Here is a 23,350-nt window from a genome sequence, read left to right as displayed (position 1 = left end):
CCCGCGATATTTTTCAGAAACCTATCATACATTGCCACTGCATGTTCCCTGACCTCCCCATGCTGACCACCCCGCGGTGCTTTTCTCCATCGTACATTGCCACTCACTGCCTATCCTTATTCAGACGCTACGATTCACACCACCCCGTGATGTTTTTCTCACTCCTACTAGTGAATGTAATGTAACACACACCCATACAATGCGCACCACCCCTCGATGTTTTTCAGAAACCTATCCTACATTGCCACTGCATGTTCCATGACCTCCCCATGCTCATCACCCCGCGGTGCTTTTCTCCATCCTACATTGCCACTCACTGCCTATCCTAATTCAGACACTCCGATTCACACCACCCCGGGATGTTTTTCTCACTCTACTAGTGAATGTAATGTAACACACACCCATACAATGCGCACCCCCCCCGTGATGTTTTTCTCACTCCTACTAGTGAATGTAATGTAACACACACCCATACAATGCGCACCACCCCGTGATGTTTTTCTCACTCCTACTAGTGAATGTAATGTAACACACACCCATGCAATGCGCACCACCCCGGGATGATTTTCTCACTCCTACTAGTGAATGTAATGTAACAGACACCCATACAATGCGCACCACCCCGTGATGTTTTTCTCACTCCTACTAGTGAATGTAATGTAACACACACCCATACAATGCGCACCACCCCGCGATGTTTTTCAGAAACCTATCCTACATTGCCACTGCATGTTCCCTGACCTCCCCATGCTGACCACCCCGCGGTGCTTTTCTCCATCCTACATTGCCACTCACTGCCTATCCTATTTCAGACCCTCCGATTCACACCACCCCGTGATGTTTTTCTCACTCCTACTAGTGAATGTAATGTAACACACACCCATACAATGCGCATCCCCCCGTGATGTTTTTCTCACTCCTACTAGTGAATGTAATGTAACACACACCCATACAATGCGCACCACCCCGCGATGTTTTTCAGAAACCTATCCTACATTGCCACTGCATGTTCCCTGACCTCCACATGCTGACCACCCCGCGGTGCTTTTCTCCATCCTACATTGCCACTCACTGCCTATCGAATTCAGTTGCTCCTATTCACACCACCCCGTGATGTTTTTCTCACTCCTACTAGTGAATGTAATGTAACACACACCCATACAATGCGCACCACCCCGCGATGTTTTTCAGAAACCTATCCTACATTGCCACAGCATGTTCCCTGACCTCCCCATGCTGACCACCCCGCGGTGCTTTTCTCCATCCTACATTGCCACTCACTGCCTATCCTAATTCAGACCCTCCGATTCACACCACCCCGTGATGTTTTTCTCACTCCTACTAGTGAATGTAATGTAACACACACCCATACAATGCGCACCACCCCGCGATGTTTTTCAGAAACCTATCCTACATTGCCACTGCATGTTCCCTGACCTCCCCATGCTGACCACCCCGCGGTGCTTTTCTCCATCCTACATTGCCACTCACTGCCTATCCTAATTCAGACCCTCCAATTCACACCACCCTGCGATGTTTTTCTCACTCCTACTGGTGAATATCATTTAACACACACCCATAATGCGCACCACCACGCGATGTTGTTCAGAAACCTATCCTACATTGCCACTGCATGTTCCCTGACCTCCCCATGCTCACCAGTCCTCGGTGCTTTTCTCCATCCTACATTGCCACTCACTGCCTATCCTAACTCAGACCCTCCGATTCACACCACCCAGTGATCTTTTTCTCACTCCTACTAGTGAATGTAATGTAACACACACCCATACAATGCGCACCGCCCCGTGATGTTTTTCTCACTCCTACTAGTGAATGTAATGTAACACACACCCATACAATGCGCACCACCCCGTGATGTTTTTCTCACTCGTACTAGTGAATGTAATGTAACACACACCCATACAATGCGCACCGCCCCGTGATGTTTTTCTCACTCCTACTAGTGAATGTAATGTAACACACACCCATACAATGCGCACCACCCCGTGATGTTTTTCTCACTCCTACTAGTGAATGTAATGTAACACACACCCATACAATGCGCACCACCCCGTGATGTTTTTCTCACTCCTACTAGTGAATGTAATGTAACACACACCCATCCAATGCGCACCACCCCGCGATGTTTTTCAGAAACCTATCCTACATTGCCACTGCATGTTCCCTGACCTCACCATGCTGACCCCACCGCGGTGCTTTTCTCCATCCTACATTGCCACTCACTGCCTATATTAATTCAGACCCTCCGATTCACACCACCCCATGATGTTTTTCTCACTCCTACTAGTGAATGTAATGTAACACACACCCATACAATGCGCACCACCCCGCGATGTTTTTCAGAAACCTATCCTACATTGCCACTGCATGTTCCCTGACCTCCCCATGCTGACCACCCCGCGGTGCTTTTCTCCATCCTACATTGCCACTCACTGCCTATCCTAATTCAGACCCTCCGATTCACACCACCCCGTGATGTTTTTCTCACTCTATTAGTGAATGTAATGTAATACACACCCATACAATGCGCACCCCCCCGTGATGTTTTTCTCACTCCTACTAGTGAATGTAATGTAACACACACCCATACAATGCGCACCACCCCGTGATGTTTTTCTCACTCCTACTAGTGAATGTAATGTAACACAGACCCATACAATGCGCACCACCCCGGGATGATTTTCTCACTCTATTAGTGAATGTAATGTAACAGACACCCATACAATGCGCACCACCCCGTGATGTTTTTCTCACTCCTACTAGTGAATGTAATGTAACACACACCCATACAATGCGCACCACCCCGTGATGTTTTTCTCACTCCTACTAGTGAATGTAATGTAACACACACCCATCCAATGCGCACCACCCCGAGATGTTTTTCAGAAACCTATCCTACATTGCCACTGCATGTTCCCTGAACTCCCCATGCTGACCACCCCGCGGTGCTTTTCTCCATCCTACATTGCCACTCACTGCATATCCTAATTCAGACCCTCCGATTCACACCACCCCGTGATGTTTTTCTCACTCCTACTAGTGAATGTAATGTATCACACACCCATACAATGCGCACCACCCCGCGATGTTCTTCAGAAACCTATCCTACATTGCCACTGCATGTTCCCTGACCTCCACATGCTGACCACCCTGCGGTGCTTTTCTCCATCCTACATTGCCACTCACTGCCTATCCTAATTCAGACCCTCCGATTCACACCACCCCATGATGTTTTTCTCACTCCTACTAGTGAATGTAACGTAAAAAACACCCATACAATGCGAACCACCCCGTGATGAATTTCTCACTCCTACTAGTGAATGTAATGTAACACACACCCATACAATGCGCACCACCCCGTGATGTTCTTCTCACTCCTACTAGTGAATGTAATGTAACACACACCCATACAATGCACAACACCCCGCGATGTATTTCCGAAACCTATCCAACATTGCCACTGCATGTTCCCTGACCTCCTCATGCTGACCCCACCGCGGTGTTTTTCTCCATCCTACATTGCCACTCACTGCCTATCCTAATTCAGACCCTCCGATTCACACCACCCCGTGATGTTTTTCTCACTCCTACTAGTGAATGTAATGTAACACACACCCATACAATGCGCACCGCCTGCGATGTTTCTCAGAAACCTATCCTACATTGCCACAGCATGTTCCCTGACCTCCCCATGCTGACAACCCCTTGGTGCTTTTCTCCATCGTACATTGCCACTCACTGCCTATCCTAATTCAGACCCTCCGATTCACACCACCCCGTGATGTTTTTCTCACTCCTACTAGTGAATGTAATGTAGTACACACCCATACAATGCGCACCACCCCGCGATGTTTTTCAGAAACCTATCCTACATTGCCACTGCATGTTCCCTGACCTCCCCATGCTCACCACCCCGCGGTGCTTTTCTCCATCCTACATTGCCACTCACTGCCTATCCTAATTCAGACCCTCCGATTCACACCACCCCGTGATGTTTTTCTCACTCCTACTAGTGAATGTAATGTAACACACACCCATACAATGCGCACCACCCCGTGATGTTTTTCTCACTCCTACTAGTGAATGTAATGTAACACACACCCATGCAATGCGCACCACCCCGCGATGTTTTTCAGAAACCTATCCTACATTGCCACTGCATGTTCCCTGACCTCCCCATGCTGACCACCCCGCGGTGCTTTTCTCCATCCTACATTGCCACTCACTGCCTATCCTAATTCAGACCCTCCGATTCACACCACCCCGTGATGTTTTTCTCACTCCTACTAGTGAATGTAATGTAACACACACCCATACAATGCGCACCACCCCGCGATGTTTTTCAGAAACCTATCCTACATTGCCACTGCATGTTCCCTGACCTCCACATGCTGACCACCCCGCGGTGCTTTTCTCCATCCTACATTGCCACTCACTGCCTATCCTAATTCAGACCCTCCGATTCACACCACCCCGTGATGTTTTTCTCACTCCTACTAGTGAATGTAACGTAACACACACCCATACAATGCGAACCACCCCGTGATGATTTTCTCACTCCTACTAGTGAATTTAATGTAACACACACCCATACAATGCGCACCACCCCGTGATGTTTTTCTCACTCCTACTAGTGAATGTAATGTAACACACACCCATACAATGCACAACACCCCGCGACGTTTTTCCGAAACCTATCCTACATTGCCACTGCATGTTCCGTGACCTCCCCATGCTGACCCCACCGCGGTGCTTTTCTCCATCCTACATTGCCACTCACTGCCTATCCTAATTCAGACCCTCCGATTCACACCACCCCGTGATGTTTTTCTGACTCCTACTAGTGAATATAATGTAACACACACCCATACAATGCGCACCACCCCGCGATGTTTCTCAGAAAACTATCCTACATTGCCACAGCATGTTCCCTGACCTCCCCATGCTGACCACCCCGCGGTGCTTTTCTCCATCGTACATTGCCACTCACTGCCTATCCTAATTCAGACCCTCCGATTCACACCACCCCGTGATGTTTTTCTCACTCCTACTAGTGAATGTAATGTAACACACACCCATACAATGCGCACCACCCCGTGATGTTTTTCTCACTCCTACTAGTGAATGTAATGTAACACACACCCATCGAATGCGCACCACCCCGCGATGTTTTTCAGAAACCTATCCTACATTGCCACTGCATGTTCCCTGACCTCCCCATGCTGACCACCCCGCGGTGCTTTTCTCCATCCTACATTGCCACTCACTGCCTATCCTAATTCAGACCCTCCGATTCACACCACCCCGTGATGTTTTTCTCACTCCTACTAGTGAATGTAATGTAACACACACCCATACAATGCGCACCACCCCGCGATGTTTTTCTCACTCCTACTAGTGAATGTCATTTAACACACACCCATAATGCGCACCACCACGCGATGTTGTTCAGAAACCTATCCTACATTGCCACTGCTTGTTCCCTGACCTCCCCATGCTGACCAGTCCTCGGTGCTTTTCTCCATCCTACATTGCCACTCACTGCCTATCCTAATTCAGACCCTCCGATTCACACCAGCATGTGATGTTTTTCTCACTCCTACTAGTGAATGTAATGTAACACACACCCATAAAATGCGCAGCACCCCGTGATGTTTTTCTCACTCCTTCTAGTGAATGTAATGTAACACACACCCACACAAAACGCACCAGCCCGTGATGTTTTTCTCAGTCCTACTAGTGAATGTAATGTAACACACACCCATACAATGCACACCACCCCGCGATGTTTTTCAGAAACCTATCCTACATTGAAACTGCATGTTCCCTGACTTCCCCATGCTGACCACCCTGCGGGGCTTTTCTCCATCCTACATTGCCACTCACTGCCTATCCTAATTCAGATGCTCCGATTCACACCACCCCGTGATGTTTTTCTCACTCCTACTAGTGAATGTAATGTAACACACACCCATACAATGCGCACCACCCTGTGATGTTTTTCTCACTCCTACTAGTGAATGTAATGTAACACACACCCATACAATGCGCACCACCCCGCGATGTTTTTCAGAAACCTATCCTACATTGCCACTGCATGTTCCCTGACCTCCCCATGCTGACCACCCCGCGGTGCTTTTCTCTATCCTACATTGCCACTCACTGCCTATCCTAATTCAGACCCTCCGATTCACACCACCCCGTGATGTTTTTCTCACTCCTACTAGTGAATGTAACGTAACACAAACCCATACAATGCGAACCACCCCGTGATGTTTTTCTCACTCCTACTAGTAAATGTAATGTAACACACACCCATACAATGCGCACCACCCCGCGATGTTTTTCAGAAACCTATCGTATATTGCCACAGCATGTTCCATGACCTCCCCATGCTGACCACCCCGCGGTGCTTTTCTCCATCGTACATTGCCACTCACTGCCTATCCTAATTCAGACGCTCCGATTCACACCACCCCGTGATGTTTTTCTCACTCCTACTAGTGAATGTAATGTAACACACACCCATACAATGCGCACCACCCCTCGATGTTTTTCAGAAACCTATCCTATATTGCCACAGCATGTTCCCTGACCTCCCCATGCTGACCACCCCGCGGTGCTTTTCTGCATCGTACATTGCCACTCACTGCCTATCCTAATTCAGACCCTCCGATTCACACCACCCCGTGATGTTTTTCTCACTCCTACTAGTGAATGTAATGTAACACACACCCATACAATGCGCACCACCCCGTGATGTTTTTCTCACTCCTACTAGTGAATGTAATGTAACACACACCCATCGAATGTGCACCACCACGCGATGTTTTTCAGAAACCTATCCTACATTGCCACTGCATGTTCCCTGACCTCCCCATGCTGACCACCCTGTGGTGCTTTTCTCCATCCTACATTGCCACTCACTGCCTATCCTAATTCAGACCATCAGATTCACACCACCCCGTGATGTTTTTCTCACTCCTACTAGTGAATGTAATGTAACACACACCCATACAATGCGCACCACACCGCGATGTTTTTCAGAAACCTATCCTACATTGCCACTGCATGTTCCCTGACCTCCCCATGCTGACCAGTCCTCGGTGCTTTTCTCCATCCTACATTGCCACTCACTGCCTATCCTAACTCAGACCCTCCGATTCACACCACCCCGTGATGTTTTTCTCACTCCTACTAGTGAATGTAATGTAACACACACCCATACAATGCGCACCGCCCCGTGATGTTTTTCTCACTCGTACTAGTGAATGTAATGTAACACACACCCATACAATGCGCACCACCCCGTGATGTTTTTCTCACTCCTACTAGTGAATGTAATGTAACACACACACATACAATGCGCACCGCCCCGCGATGTTTTTTAGAAACCTATCCTACATTGCCACTGCATGTTCCCTGACCTCCCCATGCTGACCACACCGCGGTGCTTTTCTCCATCCTACATTGCGACTCACTGCCTATCCTAATTCAGACCCTCCTATTCACACAACCCCGTGACGTTTTTCTCACTCCTACTAGTGAATGTAATGTAACACACACCCATACAATGCGCACCACCCCGCGATGTTTTTCAGAAACCTATCCTACATTGCCACTGCATGTTCCCTGACCTCCCCATGCTGACCACCCCGCGGTGCTTTTCTCCATCCTACATTGCCACTCACTGCCTATCCTAATTCAGAACCTCCGATTCACACCACCCCGTGATGTTTTTCTCACTCTACTAGTGAATGTAATGTAACACACACCCATACAATGCGCACCCCCCCGTGATTTTTTCTCACTCCTACTAGTGAATGTAATGTAACACACACCCATACAATGCGCACCACCCCGTGATGTTTTTCTCACTCCTACTAGTGAATGTAATGTAACACACACCCATACAATGCGCACCACCCCGGGATGATTTTCTCACTCCTACTAGTGAATGTAATGTAACAGACACCCATAAAATGCGCACCACCCCGTGATGTTTTTCTCACTCCTACTAGTGAATGTAATGTAACACACACCCATACAATGCGCACCACCCCGCGATGTTTTTCAGAAACCTATCCTACATTGCCACTGCATGTTCCCTGACCTCCCCATGCTGACCACCCCGCGGTGCTTTTCTCCATCCTACATTGCCACTCACTGCCTATCCTATTTCAGACCCTCCGATTCACACCACCCCATGATGTTTTTCTCACTCCTACTAGTGAATGTAATGTAACACACACCCATACAATGCGCACCCGCCCGTGATGTTTTTCTCACTCCTACTAGTGAATGTAATGTAACACACACCAATACAATGCGCACCACCAGGCGATGATTTTCAGAAACCTATCCTACATTGCCACTGCATGTTCCCTGACCTCCACATGCTGACCACCCCGCGGTGCTTTTCTCCATCCTACATTGCCACTCACTGCCTATCCTAATTCAGACCCTCCGATTCACACCACCCCGTGATATTTTTCTCACTCCTACTAGTGAATGTAATGTAACACACACACATACAATGCGCACCACCCCGCGATGTTTTTCAGAAACCTATCCTACATTGCCACTGCATGTTCCTTGACCTCACCATGCTGACCACCCCGCGGTGCTTTTCTCCATCCTACATTGCCAGTCACTGCCTATCCTAATTCAGACCCTCCGATTCACACCACCCTGTTATGTTTTTCTCACTCCTACTAGTGAATGTCATTTAACACACACCCATAATGCGCACCACCACGCGATGTTTTTCAGAAACCTATCCTACATTGCCACTGCATGTTCCCTGACCTCCCCATGCTGACCAGTCCTCGGTGCTTTTCTCCATCCTACATTGCCACTCACTGCCTATCCTAATTCTGACCCTCCGATTCACACCACCCCGTGATGTTTTTCTCACTCCTACTAGTGAATGTAATGTAACACACACCCATACAATGCGCACCACCCCGCGATGTTTTTCAGAAACCTATCCTACATTGCCACAGCATGTTCCCTGACCTCCCCATGCTGACCACCCCGCGGTGCTTTTCTCCATCGTACATTGCCACTCACTGCCTATCCTAATTCAGATGCTCCGATTCACACCACCCCGTGATGTTTTTCTCACTCCTACTAGTGAATGTAATGTAACACACACCCATACAATGCGCACAACCCCGTGATGTTTTTCTCACTCCTACTAGTGAATGTAATGTAACACACACCCATCGAATGCGCACCACCCCGCGATGTTTTTCAGAAACCTATCCTACTTTGCCACTGCATGTTCCCTGACCTCCACATGCTGACCACACCGCGGTGCTTTTCTCCATCCTACATTGCCACTCACTGCCTATCCTAACTCAGACACTCCGATTCACACCACCCCGTGATGTTTTTCTCACTCCTACTAGTGAATGTAATGTAACACACACCCATACAATGCGCACCACCCCGCGATGTTTTTCAGAAACCTATCCTACATTGCCAGTGCATGTTCCCTGACCTCCCCATGCTGACCACCCCGCGGTGCTTTTCTCCATCCTACATTGCCACTCACTGCCTATCCTAATTCAGACCCTCCAATTCACACCACCCTGCGATGTTTTTCTCACTCCTACTAGTGAATGTCATTTAACACACACCCATAATGCGCACCACCACGCGATGTTGTTCAGAAACCTATCCTACATTGCCACTGCATGTTCCCTGACCTCCCCATGCTGACCAGTCCTCGGTGCTTTTCTCCATCCTACATTGCCACTCACTGCCTATCCTAACTCAGACCCTCCGATTCACACCTCCCCTTGATGTTTTTCTCACTCCTACTAGTGAATGTAATGTAACACACACCCATACAATGCGCACCGCCCCGTGATGTTTTTCTCACTCGTACTAATGAATGTAATGTAACACACACCCATACAATGCGCACCGCCCCGTGATGTTTTTCTCACTCCTACTAGTGAATGTAATGTAACACACACCCATACAATGCGCACCACCCCGTGATGTTTTTCTCACTCCTACTAGTGAATGTAATGTAACACACACCCATACAATGCGCACCACCCCGGGATGATTTTCTCACTCCTACTAGTGAATGTAATGTAACAGACACCCATACAATGCGCACCACCCCGTGATGTTTTTCTCACTCCTACTAGTGAATGTAATGTAACACACACCCATACAATGCGCACTACCCCGCGATGTTTTTCAGAAACCTATCCTACATTGCCCCTGCATGTTTCCTGACCTCCCCATGCTGACCACCCCGCGGTCCTTTTCTCCATCCTACATTGCCACTCACTGCCTATCCTATTTCAGACCCTCCGATTCACACCACCCCGTAATGTTTTTCTCACTCCTACTAGTGAATGTAATGTAACACACACCCATACAATGCGCACCCCCCCGTGATGTTTTTCTCACTCCTACTAGTGAATGTAATGTAACACACACCCATTCAATGCGCACCCCCCCGTGATGTTTTTCTCACTCCTACTAGTGAATGTCATTTAACACACACCCATAATGCGCACCACCATGCGATGTTGTTCAGAAACCTATCCTACATTGCCACTGCATGTTCCCTGACCTCCCCATGCTGACCAGTCCTCGGTGCTTTTCTCCATCCTACATTGCCACTCACTGCCTATCCTAATTCAGACCCTCCGATTCACACCACCCCGTGATGTTTTTCTCACTCCTACTAGTGAATGTAATGTAACACACACCCATAAAATGCGCACCACACCGTGATGTTTTTCTCACTCCTACTAGCGAATGTAATGTAACACACACCCATGCAATGCGCACCACCCCGCGATGTTTTTCAGAAACCTATCCTACATTGCCACTGCATGTTCCCTGACCTCCCCATGCTGACCACCCCGCGGTGCTTTTCTCCATCCTACATTGCCACTCACTGCCTATCCTAATTCAGACCCTCCGATTCACACCACCCCGTGATGTTTTTCTCACTCCTACTAGTGAATGTAATGTAACACACACCCATCGAATGCGCACCACCCCGCGATGTTTTTCAGAAACCTATCCTACATTGCCACTGCATGTTCCCTGACCTCCCCATGCTGACCACCCCGCGGTGCTTTTCTCCATCCTACATTGCCACTCACTGCCTATCCTAATTCAGACCCTCCGATTCACACCACCCCGTGATGTTTTTCTCACTCCTACTAGTGAATGTAATGTAACACACACCCATACAATGCGCACCACCCCGCGATGTTTTTCTCACTCCTACTAGTGAATGTCATTTAACACACACCCATAATGCGCACCACCACGCGATGTTGTTCAGAAACCTATCCTACATTGCCACTGCTTGTTCCCTGACCTCCCCATGCTGACCAGTCCTCGGTGCTTTTCTCCATCCTACATTGCCACTCACTGCCTATCCTAATTCAGACCCTCCGATTCACACCAGCATGTGATGTTTTTCTCACTCCTACTAGTGAATGTAATGTAACACACACCCATAAAATGCGCAGCACCCCGTGATGTTTTTCTCACTCCTTCTAGTGAATGTAATGTAACACACACCCACACAAAACGCACCAGCCCGTGATGTTTTTCTCAGTCCTACTAGTGAATGTAATGTAACACACACCCATACAATGCACACCACCCCGCGATGTTTTTCAGAAACCTATCTTACATTGAAACTGCATGTTCCCTGACTTCCCCATGCTGACCACCCTGCGGGGCTTTTCTCCATCCTACATTGCCACTCACTGCCTATCCTAATTCAGATGCTCCGATTCACACCACCCCGTGATGTTTTTCTCACTCCTACTAGTGAATGTAATGTAACACACACCCATACAATGCGCACCACCCTGTGATGTTTTTCTCACTCCTACTAGTGAATGTAATGTAACACACACCCATACAATGCGCACCACCCCGCGATGTTTTTCAGAAACCTATCCTACATTGCCACTGCATGTTCCCTGACCTCCCCATGCTGACCACCCCGCGGTGCTTTTCTCTATCCTACATTGCCACTCACTGCCTATCCTAATTCAGACCCTCCGATTCACACCACCCCGTGATGTTTTTCTCACTCCTACTAGTGAATGTAACGTAACACAAACCCATACAATGCGAACCACCCCGTGATGTTTTTCTCACTCCTACTAGTAAATGTAATGTAACACACACCCATACAATGCGCACCACCCCGCGATGTTTTTCAGAAACCTATCGTATATTGCCACAGCATGTTCCATGACCTCCCCATGCTGACCACCCCGCGGTGCTTTTCTCCATCGTACATTGCCACTCACTGCCTATCCTAATTCAGACGCTCCGATTCACACCACCCCGTGATGTTTTTCTCACTCCTACTAGTGAATGTAATGTAACACACACCCATACAATGCGCACCACCCCTCGATGTTTTTCAGAAACCTATCCTATATTGCCACAGCATGTTCCCTGACCTCCCCATGCTGACCACCCCGCGGTGCTTTTCTGCATCGTACATTGCCACTCACTGCCTATCCTAATTCAGACCCTCCGATTCACACCACCCCGTGATGTTTTTCTCACTCCTACTAGTGAATGTAATGTAACACACACCCATACAATGCGCACCACCCCGTGATGTTTTTCTCACTCCTACTAGTGAATGTAATGTAACACACACCCATCGAATGTGCACCACCACGCGATGTTTTTCAGAAACCTATCCTACATTGCCACTGCATGTTCCCTGACCTCCCCATGCTGACCACCCTGTGGTGCTTTTCTCCATCCTACATTGCCACTCACTGCCTATCCTAATTCAGACCATCAGATTCACACCACCCCGTGATGTTTTTCTCACTCCTACTAGTGAATGTAATGTAACACACACCCATACAATGCGCACCACACCGCGATGTTTTTCAGAAACCTATCCTACATTGCCACTGCATGTTCCCTGACCTCCCCATGCTGACCAGTCCTCGGTGCTTTTCTCCATCCTACATTGCCACTCACTGCCTATCCTAACTCAGACCCTCCGATTCACACCACCCCGTGATGTTTTTCTCACTCCTACTAGTGAATGTAATGTAACACACACCCATACAATGCGCACCGCCCCGTGATGTTTTTCTCACTCGTACTAGTGAATGTAATGTAACACACACCCATACAATGCGCACCACCCCGTGATGTTTTTCTCACTCCTACTAGTGAATGTAATGTAACACACACACATACAATGCGCACCGCCCCGCGATGTTTTTTAGAAACCTATCCTACATTGCCACTGCATGTTCCCTGACCTCCCCATGCTGACCACACCGCGGTGCTTTTCTCCATCCTACATTGCGACTCACTGCCTATCCTAATTCAGACCCTCCTATTCACACAACCCCGTGACGTTTTTCTCACTCCTACTAGTGAATGTAATGTAACACACACCCATACAATGCGCACCACCCCGCGATGTTTTTCAGAAACCTATCCTACATTGCCACTGCATGTTCCCTGACCTCCCCATGCTGACCACCCCGCGGTGCTTTTCTCCATCCTACATTGCCACTCACTGCCTATCCTAATTCAGAACCTCCGATTCACACCACCCCGTGATGTTTTTCTCACTCTACTAGTGAATGTAATGTAACACACACCCATACAATGCGCACCCCCCCGTGATTTTTTCTCACTCCTACTAGTGAATGTAATGTAACACACACCCATACAATGCGCACCACCCCGTGATGTTTTTCTCACTCCTACTAGTGAATGTAATGTAACACACACCCATACAATGCGCACCACCCCGGGATGATTTTCTCACTCCTACTAGTGAATGTAATGTAACAGACACCCATAAAATGCGCACCACCCCGTGATGTTTTTCTCACTCCTACTAGTGAATGTAATGTAACACACACCCATACAATGCGCACCACCCCGCGATGTTTTTCAGAAACCTATCCTACATTGCCACTGCATGTTCCCTGACCTCCCCATGCTGACCACCCCGCGGTGCTTTTCTCCATCCTACATTGCCACTCACTGCCTATCCTATTTCAGACCCTCCGATTCACACCACCCCGTGATGTTTTTCTCACTCCTACTAGTGAATGTAATGTAACACACACCCATACAATGCGCACCCGCCCGTGATGTTTTTCTCACTCCTACTAGTGAATGTAATGTAACACACACCAATACAATGCGCACCACCAGGCGATGATTTTCAGAAACCTATCCTACATTGCCACTGCATGTTCCCTGACCTCCACATGCTGACCACCCCGCGGTGCTTTTCTCCATCCTACATTGCCACTCACTGCCTATCCTAATTCAGACCCTCCGATTCACACCACCCCGTGATATTTTTCTCACTCCTACTAGTGAATGTAATGTAACACACACACATACAATGCGCACCACCCCGCGATGTTTTTCAGAAACCTATCCTACATTGCCACTGCATGTTCCTTGACCTCACCATGCTGACCACCCCGCGGTGCTTTTCTCCATCCTACATTGCCAGTCACTGCCTATCCTAATTCAGACCCTCCGATTCACACCACCCTGTTATGTTTTTCTCACTCCTACTAGTGAATGTCATTTAACACACACCCATAATGCGCACCACCACGCGATGTTTTTCAGAAACCTATCCTACATTGCCACTGCATGTTCCCTGACCTCCCCATGCTGACCAGTCCTCGGTGCTTTTCTCCATCCTACATTGCCACTCACTGCCTATCCTAATTCTGACCCTCCGATTCACACCACCCCGTGATGTTTTTCTCACTCCTACTAGTGAATGTAATGTAACACACACCCATACAATGCGCACCACCCCGCGATGTTTTTCAGAAACCTATCCTACATTGCCACAGCATGTTCCCTGACCTCCCCATGCTGACCACCCCGCGGTGCTTTTCTCCATCGTACATTGCCACTCACTGCCTATCCTAATTCAGATGCTCCGATTCACACCACCCCGTGATGTTTTTCTCACTCCTACTAGTGAATGTAATGTAACACACACCCATACAATGCGCACAACCCCGTGATGTTTTTCTCACTCCTACTAGTGAATGTAATGTAACACACACCCATCGAATGCGCACCACCCCGCGATGTTTTTCAGAAACCTATCCTACTTTGCCACTGCATGTTCCCTGACCTCCACATGCTGACCACACCGCGGTGCTTTTCTCCATCCTACATTGCCACTCACTGCCTATCCTAACTCAGACACTCCGATTCACACCACCCCGTGATGTTTTTCTCACTCCTACTAGTGAATGTAATGTAACACACACCCATACAATGCGCACCACCCCGCGATGTTTTTCAGAAACCTATCCTACATTGCCAGTGCATGTTCCCTGACCTCCCCATGCTGACCACCCCGCGGTGCTTTTCTCCATCCTACATTGCCACTCACTGCCTATCCTAATTCAGACCCTCCAATTCACACCACCCTGCGATGTTTTTCTCACTCCTACTAGTGAATGTCATTTAACACACACCCATAATGCGCACCACCACGCGATGTTGTTCAGAAACCTATCCTACATTGCCACTGCATGTTCCCTGACCTCCCCATGCTGACCAGTCCTCGGTGCTTTTCTCCATCCTACATTGCCACTCACTGCCTATCCTAACTCAGACCCTCCGATTCACACCACCCCTTGATGTTTTTCTCACTCCTACTAGTGAATGTAATGTAACACACACCCATACAATGCGCACCGCCCCGTGATGTTTTTCTCACTCGTACTAATGAATGTAATGTAACACACACCCATACAATGCGCACCGCCCCGTGATGTTTTTCTCACTCCTACTAGTGAATGTAATGTAACACACACCCATACAATGCGCACCACCCCGTGATGTTTTTCTCACTCCTACTAGTGAATGTAATGTAACACACACCCATACAATGCGCACCACCCCGGGATGATTTTCTCACTCCTACTAGTGAATGTAATGTAACAGACACCCATACAATGCGCACCACCCCGTGATGTTTTTCTCACTCCTACTAGTGAATGTAATGTAACACACACCCATACAATGCGCACTACCCCGCGATGTTTTTCAGAAACCTATCCTACATTGCCCCTGCATGTTTCCTGACCTCCCCATGCTGACCACCCCGCGGTCCTTTTCTCCATCCTACATTGCCACTCACTGCCTATCCTATTTCAGACCCTCCGATTCACACCACCCCGTAATGTTTTTCTCACTCCTACTAGTGAATGTAATGTAACACACACCCATACAATGCGCACCCCCCCGTGATGTTTTTCTCACTCCTACTAGTGAATGTAATGTAACACACACCCATTCAATGCGCACCCCCCCGTGATGTTTTTCTCACTCCTACTAGTGAATGTCATTTAACACACACCCATAATGCGCACCACCATGCGATGTTGTTCAGAAACCTATCCTACATTGCCACTGCATGTTCCCTGACCTCCCCATGCTGACCAGTCCTCGGTGCTTTTCTCCATCCTACATTGCCACTCACTGCCTATCCTAATTCAGACCCTCCGATTCACACCACCCCGTGATGTTTTTCTCACTCCTACTAGTGAATGTAATGTAACACACACCCATAAAATGCGCACCACACCGTGATGTTTTTCTCACTCCTACTAGTGAATGTAATGTAACACACACCCATGCAATGCGCACCACCCCGCGATGTTTTTCAGAAACCTATCCTACATTGCCACTGCATGTTCCCTGACCTCCCCATGCTGACCACCCCGCGGTGCTTTTCTCCATCCTACATTGCCACTCACTGCCTATCCTAATTCAGACCCTCCGATTCACACCACCCCGTGATGTTTTTCTCACTCCTACTAGTGAATGTAATGTAACACACACCCATACAATGCGCACCACCCCGCGATGTTTTTCAGAAACCTATCCTACATTGCCACTGCATGTTCCCTGACCTCCCCATGCTCACCACCCCGTGGTGCTTTTCTCCATCCTACATTGCCACTCACTGCCTATCCTATTTCAGACCCTCCGATTCACACCACCCCGTGATGTTTTTCTCACTCTACTAGTGAATGTAATGTAACACACACCCATACAATGCGCACCCCCCCGTGATGTTTTTCTCACTCCTACTAGTGAATGTAATGTAACACACACCCATACAATGCGCACCACCCCGCGATGTTTTTCAGAAACCTATCCTACATTGCCACTGCATGTTCCCTGACCTCCCCATGCTGACCACCCCGCGGTGCTTTTCTCCATCCTACATTGCCACTCACTGCCTATCCTAATTCAGACCCTCCGATTCACACCACCCCGTGATGTTTTTCTCACTCCTACTAGTGAATGTAATGTAACACACACCCATACAATGCGCACCACCCCGCGATGTTTTTCAGAAACCTATCCTACATTGCCACTGCATGTTCCCTGACCTCCCCATGCTCACCAACCTGTGGTGCTTTTCTCCATCCTACATTGCCACTCACTGCCTATCCTATTTCAGACCCTCCGATTCACACCACCCCGTGATATTTTTCTCACTCTATTGGGAATGTAATGTAACACACACCCATACAATGCGCACCCCCCCGTGATGTTTTTCTCACTCCTACTAGTGAATGTAATGTAACACACACCCATACAATGCGCACTACCCCGCGATGTTTTTCAGAAACCTATCCTACATTGCCACTGCATGTTCCCTGACCTCCCCATGCTGACCAGTCCTCGGTGCTTTTCTCCATCCTACATTGCCACTCACTGCCTATCCTAACTCAGACCCTCCGATTCACACCACCCCGTGATGTTTTTCTCACTCCTACTAGTGAATGTAATGTAACACACACCCATACAATGCGCACCGCCCCGTGATGTTTTTCTCACTCGTACTAGTGAATGTAATGTAACACACACCCATACAATGCGCACCACCCCGTGATGTTTTTCTCACTCCTACTAGTGAATGTAATGTAACACACACACATACAATGCGCACCGCCCCGCGATGTTTTTTAGAAACCTATCCTACATTGCCACTGCATGTTCCCTGACCTCCCCATGCTGACCACACCGCGGTGCTTTTCTCCATCCTACATTGCGACTCACTGCCTATCCTAATTCAGACCCTCCTATTCACACCACCCCGTGACGTTTTTCTCACTCCTACTAGTGAATGTAATGTAACACACACCCATACAATGCGCACCACCCCGCGATGTTTTTCAGAAACCTATCCTACATTGCCACTGCATGTTCCCTGACCTCCCCATGCTGACCACCCCGCGGTGCTTTTCTCCATCCTACATTGCCACTCACTGCCTATCCTAATTCAGAACCTCCGATTCACACCACCCCGTGATGTTTTTCTCACTCTACTAGTGAATGTAATGTAACACACACCCATACAATGCGCACCCCCCCGTGATTTTTTCTCACTCCTACTAGTGAATGTAATGTAACACACACCCATACAATGCGCACCACCCCGTGATGTTTTTCTCACTCCTACTAGTGAATGTAATGTAACACACACCCATACAATGCGCACCACCCCGGGATGATTTTCTCACTCCTACTAGTGAATGTAATGTAACAGACACCCATAAAATGCGCACCACCCCGTGATGTTTTTCTCACTCCTACTAGTGAATGTAATGTAACACACACCCATACAATGCGCACCACCCCGCGATGTTTTTCAGAAACCTATCCTACATTGCCACTGCATGTTCCCTGACCTCCCCATGCTGACCACCCCGCGGTGCTTTTCTCCATCCTACATTGCCACTCACTGCCTATCCTATTTCAGACCCTCCGATTCACACCACCCCGTGATGTTTTTCTCACTCCTACTAGTGAATGTAATGTAACACACACCCATACAATGCGCACCCGCCCGTGATGTTTTTCTCACTCCTACTAGTGAATGTAATGTAACACACACCAATACAATGCGCACCACCAGGCGATGATTTTCAGAAACCTATCCTACATTGCCACTGCATGTTCCCTGACCTCCACATGCTGACCACCCCGCGGTGCTTTTCTCCTTCCTACATTGCCACTCACTGCCTATCCTAATTCAGACCCTCCGATTCACACCACCCCGTGATATTTTTCTCACTCCTACTAGTGAATGTAATGTAACACACACACATACAATGCGCACTACCCCGCGATGTTTTTCAGAAACCTATCCTACATTGCCACTGCATGTTCCTTGACCTCACCATGCTGACCACCCCGCGGTGCTTTTCTCCATCCTACATTGCCAGTCACTGCCTATCCTAATTCAGACCCTCCGATTCACACCACCCTGTTATGTTTTTCTCACTCCTACTAGTGAATGTCATTTAACACACACCCATAATGCGCACCACCACGCGATGTTTTTCAGAAACCTATCCTACATTGCCACTGCATGTTCCCTGACCTCCCCATGCTGACCAGTCCTCGGTGCTTTTCTCCATCCTACATTGCCACTCACTGCCTATCCTAATTCTGACCCTCCGATTCACACCACCCCGTGATGTTTTTCTCACTCCTACTAGTGAATGTAATGTAACACACACCCATACAATGCGCACCACCCCGCGATGTTTTTCAGAAACCTATCCTACATTGCCACAGCATGTTCCCTGACCTCCCCATGCTGACCACCCCGCGGTGCTTTTCTCCATCGTAAATTGCCACTCACTGCCTATCCTAATTCAGATGCTCCGATTCACACCACCCCGTGATGTTTTTCTCACTCCTACTAGTGAATGTAATGTAACACACACCCATACAATGCGCACAACCCCGTGATGTTTTTCTCACTCCTACTAGTGAATGTAATGTAACACACACCCATCGAATGCGCACCACCCCGCGATGTTTTTCAGAAACCTATCCTACTTTGCCACTGCATGTTCCCTGACCTCCACATGCTGACCACACCGCGGTGCTTTTCTCCATCCTACATTGCCACTCACTGCCTATCCTAACTCAGACACTCCGATTCACACCACCCCGTGATGTTTTTCTCACTCCTACTAGTGAATGTAATGTAACACACACCCATACAATGCGCACCACCCCGCGATGTTTTTCAGAAACCTATCCTACATTGCCAGTGCATGTTCCCTGACCTCCCCATGCTGACCACCCCGCGGTGCTTTTCTCCATCCTACATTGCCACTCACTGCCTATCCTAATTCAGACCCTCCAATTCACACCACCCTGCGATGTTTTTCTCACTCCTACTAGTGAATGTCATTTAACACACACCCATAATGCGCACCACCACGCGATGTTGTTCAGAAACCTATCCTACATTGCCACTGCATGTTCCCTGACCTCCCCATGCTGACCAGTCCTCGGTGCTTTTCTCCATCCTACATTGCCACTCACTGCCTATCCTAACTCAGACCCTCCGATTCACACCACCCCTTGATGTTTTTCTCACTCCTACTAGTGAATGTAATGTAACACACACCCATACAATGCGCACCGCCCCGTGATGTTTTTCTCACTCGTACTAATGAATGTAATGTAACACACACCCATACAATGCGCACCGCCCCGTGATGTTTTTCTCACTCCTACTAGTGAATGTAATGTAACACACACCCATACAATGCGCACCACCCCGTGATGTTTTTCTCACTCCTACTAGTGAATGTAATGTAACACACACCCATACAATGCGCACCACCCCGGGATGATTTTCTCACTCCTACTAGTGAATGTAATGTAACAGACACCCATACAATGCGCACCACCCCGTGATGTTTTTCTCACTCCTACTAGTGAATGTAATGTAACACACACCCATACAATGCGCACTACCCCGCGATGTTTTTCAGAAACCTATCCTACATTGCCCCTGCATGTTTCCTGACCTCCCCATGCTGACCACCCCGCGGTCCTTTTCTCCATCCTACATTGCCACTCACTGCCTATCCTATTTCAGACCCTCCGATTCACACCACCCCGTAATGTTTTTCTCACTCCTACTAGTGAATGTAATGTAACACACACCCATACAATGCGCACCCCCCCGTGATGTTTTTCTCACTCCTACTAGTGAATGTAATGTAACACACACCCATTCAATGCGCACCCCCCCGTGATGTTTTTCTCACTCCTACTAGTGAATGTCATTTAACACACACCCATAATGCGCACCACCATGCGATGTTGTTCAGAAACCTATCCTACATTGCCACTGCATGTTCCCTGACCTCCCCATGCTGACCAGTCCTCGGTGCTTTTCTCCATCCTACATTGCCACTCACTGCCTATCCTAATTCAGACCCTCCGATTCACACCACCCCGTGATGTTTTTCTCACTCCTACTAGTGAATGTAATGTAACACACACCCATAAAATGCGCACCACACCGTGATGTTTTTCTCACTCCTACTAGTGAATGTAATGTAACACACACCCATGCAATGCGCACCACCCCGCGATGTTTTTCAGAAACCTATCCTACATTGCCACTGCATGTTCCCTGACCTCCCCATGCTGACCACCCCGCGGTGCTTTTCTCCATCCTACATTGCCACTCACTGCCTATCCTAATTCAGACCCTCCGATTCACACCACCCCGTGATGTTTTTCTCACTCCTACTAGTGAATGTAATGTAACACACACCCATACAATGCGCACCACCCCGCGATGTTTTTCAGAAACGTATCCTACATTGCCACTGCATGTTCCCTGACCTCCCCATGCTCACCACCCCGTGGTGCTTTTCTCCATCCTACATTGCCACTCACTGCCTATCCTATTTCAGACCCTCCGATTCACACCACCCCGTGATGTTTTTCTCACTCTACTAGTGAATGTAATGTAACACACACCCATACAATGCGCACCCCCCCGTGATGTTTTTCTCACTCCTACTAGTGAATGTAATGTAACACACACCCATACAATGCGCACCACCCCGCGATGTTTTTCAGAAACCTATCCTACATTGCCACTGCATGTTCCCTGACCTCCCCATGCTGACCACCCCGCGGTGCTTTTCTCCATCCTACATTGCCACTCACTGCCTATCCTAATTCAGACCCTCCAATTCACACCACCCCGTGATGTTTTTCTCACTCCTACTAGTGAATGTAATGTAACACACACCCATACAATGCGCACCACCCCGCGATGTTTTTCAGAAACCTATCCTACATTGCCACTGCATGTTCCCTGACCTCCCCATGCTCACCACCCTGTGGTGCTTTTCTCCATCCTACATTGCCACTCACTGCCTATCCTATTTCAGACCCTCCGATTCACACCACCCCGTGATGTTTTTCTCACTCTACTAGTGAATGTAATGTAACACACACCCATACAATGCGCACCCCCCCGTGATGTTTTTCTCACTCCTACTAGTGAATGTAATGTAACACACACCCATACAATGCGCACTACCCCGCGATGTTTTTCAGAAACCTATCCTACATTGCCACTGCATGTTCCCTGACCTCCCCATGCTGACCAGTCCTCGGTGCTTTTCTCCATCCTACATTGCCACTCACTGCCTATCCTAACTCAGACCCTCCGATTCACACCACCCCGTGATGTTTTTCTCACTCCTACTAGTGAATGTAATGTAACACACACCCATACAATGCGCACCGCCCCGTGATGTTTTTCTCACTCGTACTAGTGAATGTAATGTAACACACACCCATACAATGCGCACCACCCCGTGATGTTTTTCTCACTCCTACTAGTGAATGTAATGTAACACACACACATACAATGCGCACCGCCCCGCGATGTTTTTTAGAAACCTATCCTACATTGCCACTGCATGTTCCCTGACCTCCCCATGCTGACCACACCGCGGTGCTTTTCTCCATCCTACATTGCGACTCACTGCCTATCCTAATTCAGACCCTCCTATTCACACCACCCCGTGACGTTTTTCTCACTCCTACTAGTGAATGTAATGTAACACACACCCATACAATGCGCACCACCCCGCGATGTTTTTCAGAAACCTATCCTACATTGCCACTGCATGTTCCCTGACCTCCCCATGCTGACCACCCCGCGGTGCTTTTCTCCATCCTACATTGCCACTCACTGCCTATCCTAATTCAGAACCTCCGATTCACACCACCCCGTGATGTTTTTCTCACTCTACTAGTGAATGTAATGTAACACACACCCATACAATGCGCACCCCCCCGTGATTTTTTCTCACTCCTACTAGTGAATGTAATGTAACACACACCCATACAATGCGCACCACCCCGTGATGTTTTTCTCACTCCTACTAGTGAATGTAATGTAACACACACCCATACAATGCGCACC

The sequence above is a fragment of the Cavia porcellus genome, unplaced genomic scaffold (genome assembly GCF_034190915.1).
Source record: "Cavia porcellus strain 051 isolate PalLab524CR breed Dunkin Hartley unplaced genomic scaffold, mCavPor4.1 scaffold_2, whole genome shotgun sequence".
Classification (NCBI taxonomy): Eukaryota; Metazoa; Chordata; class Mammalia; order Rodentia; family Caviidae; genus Cavia; species Cavia porcellus.
This window is presented reverse-complemented; position numbering follows the sequence as displayed.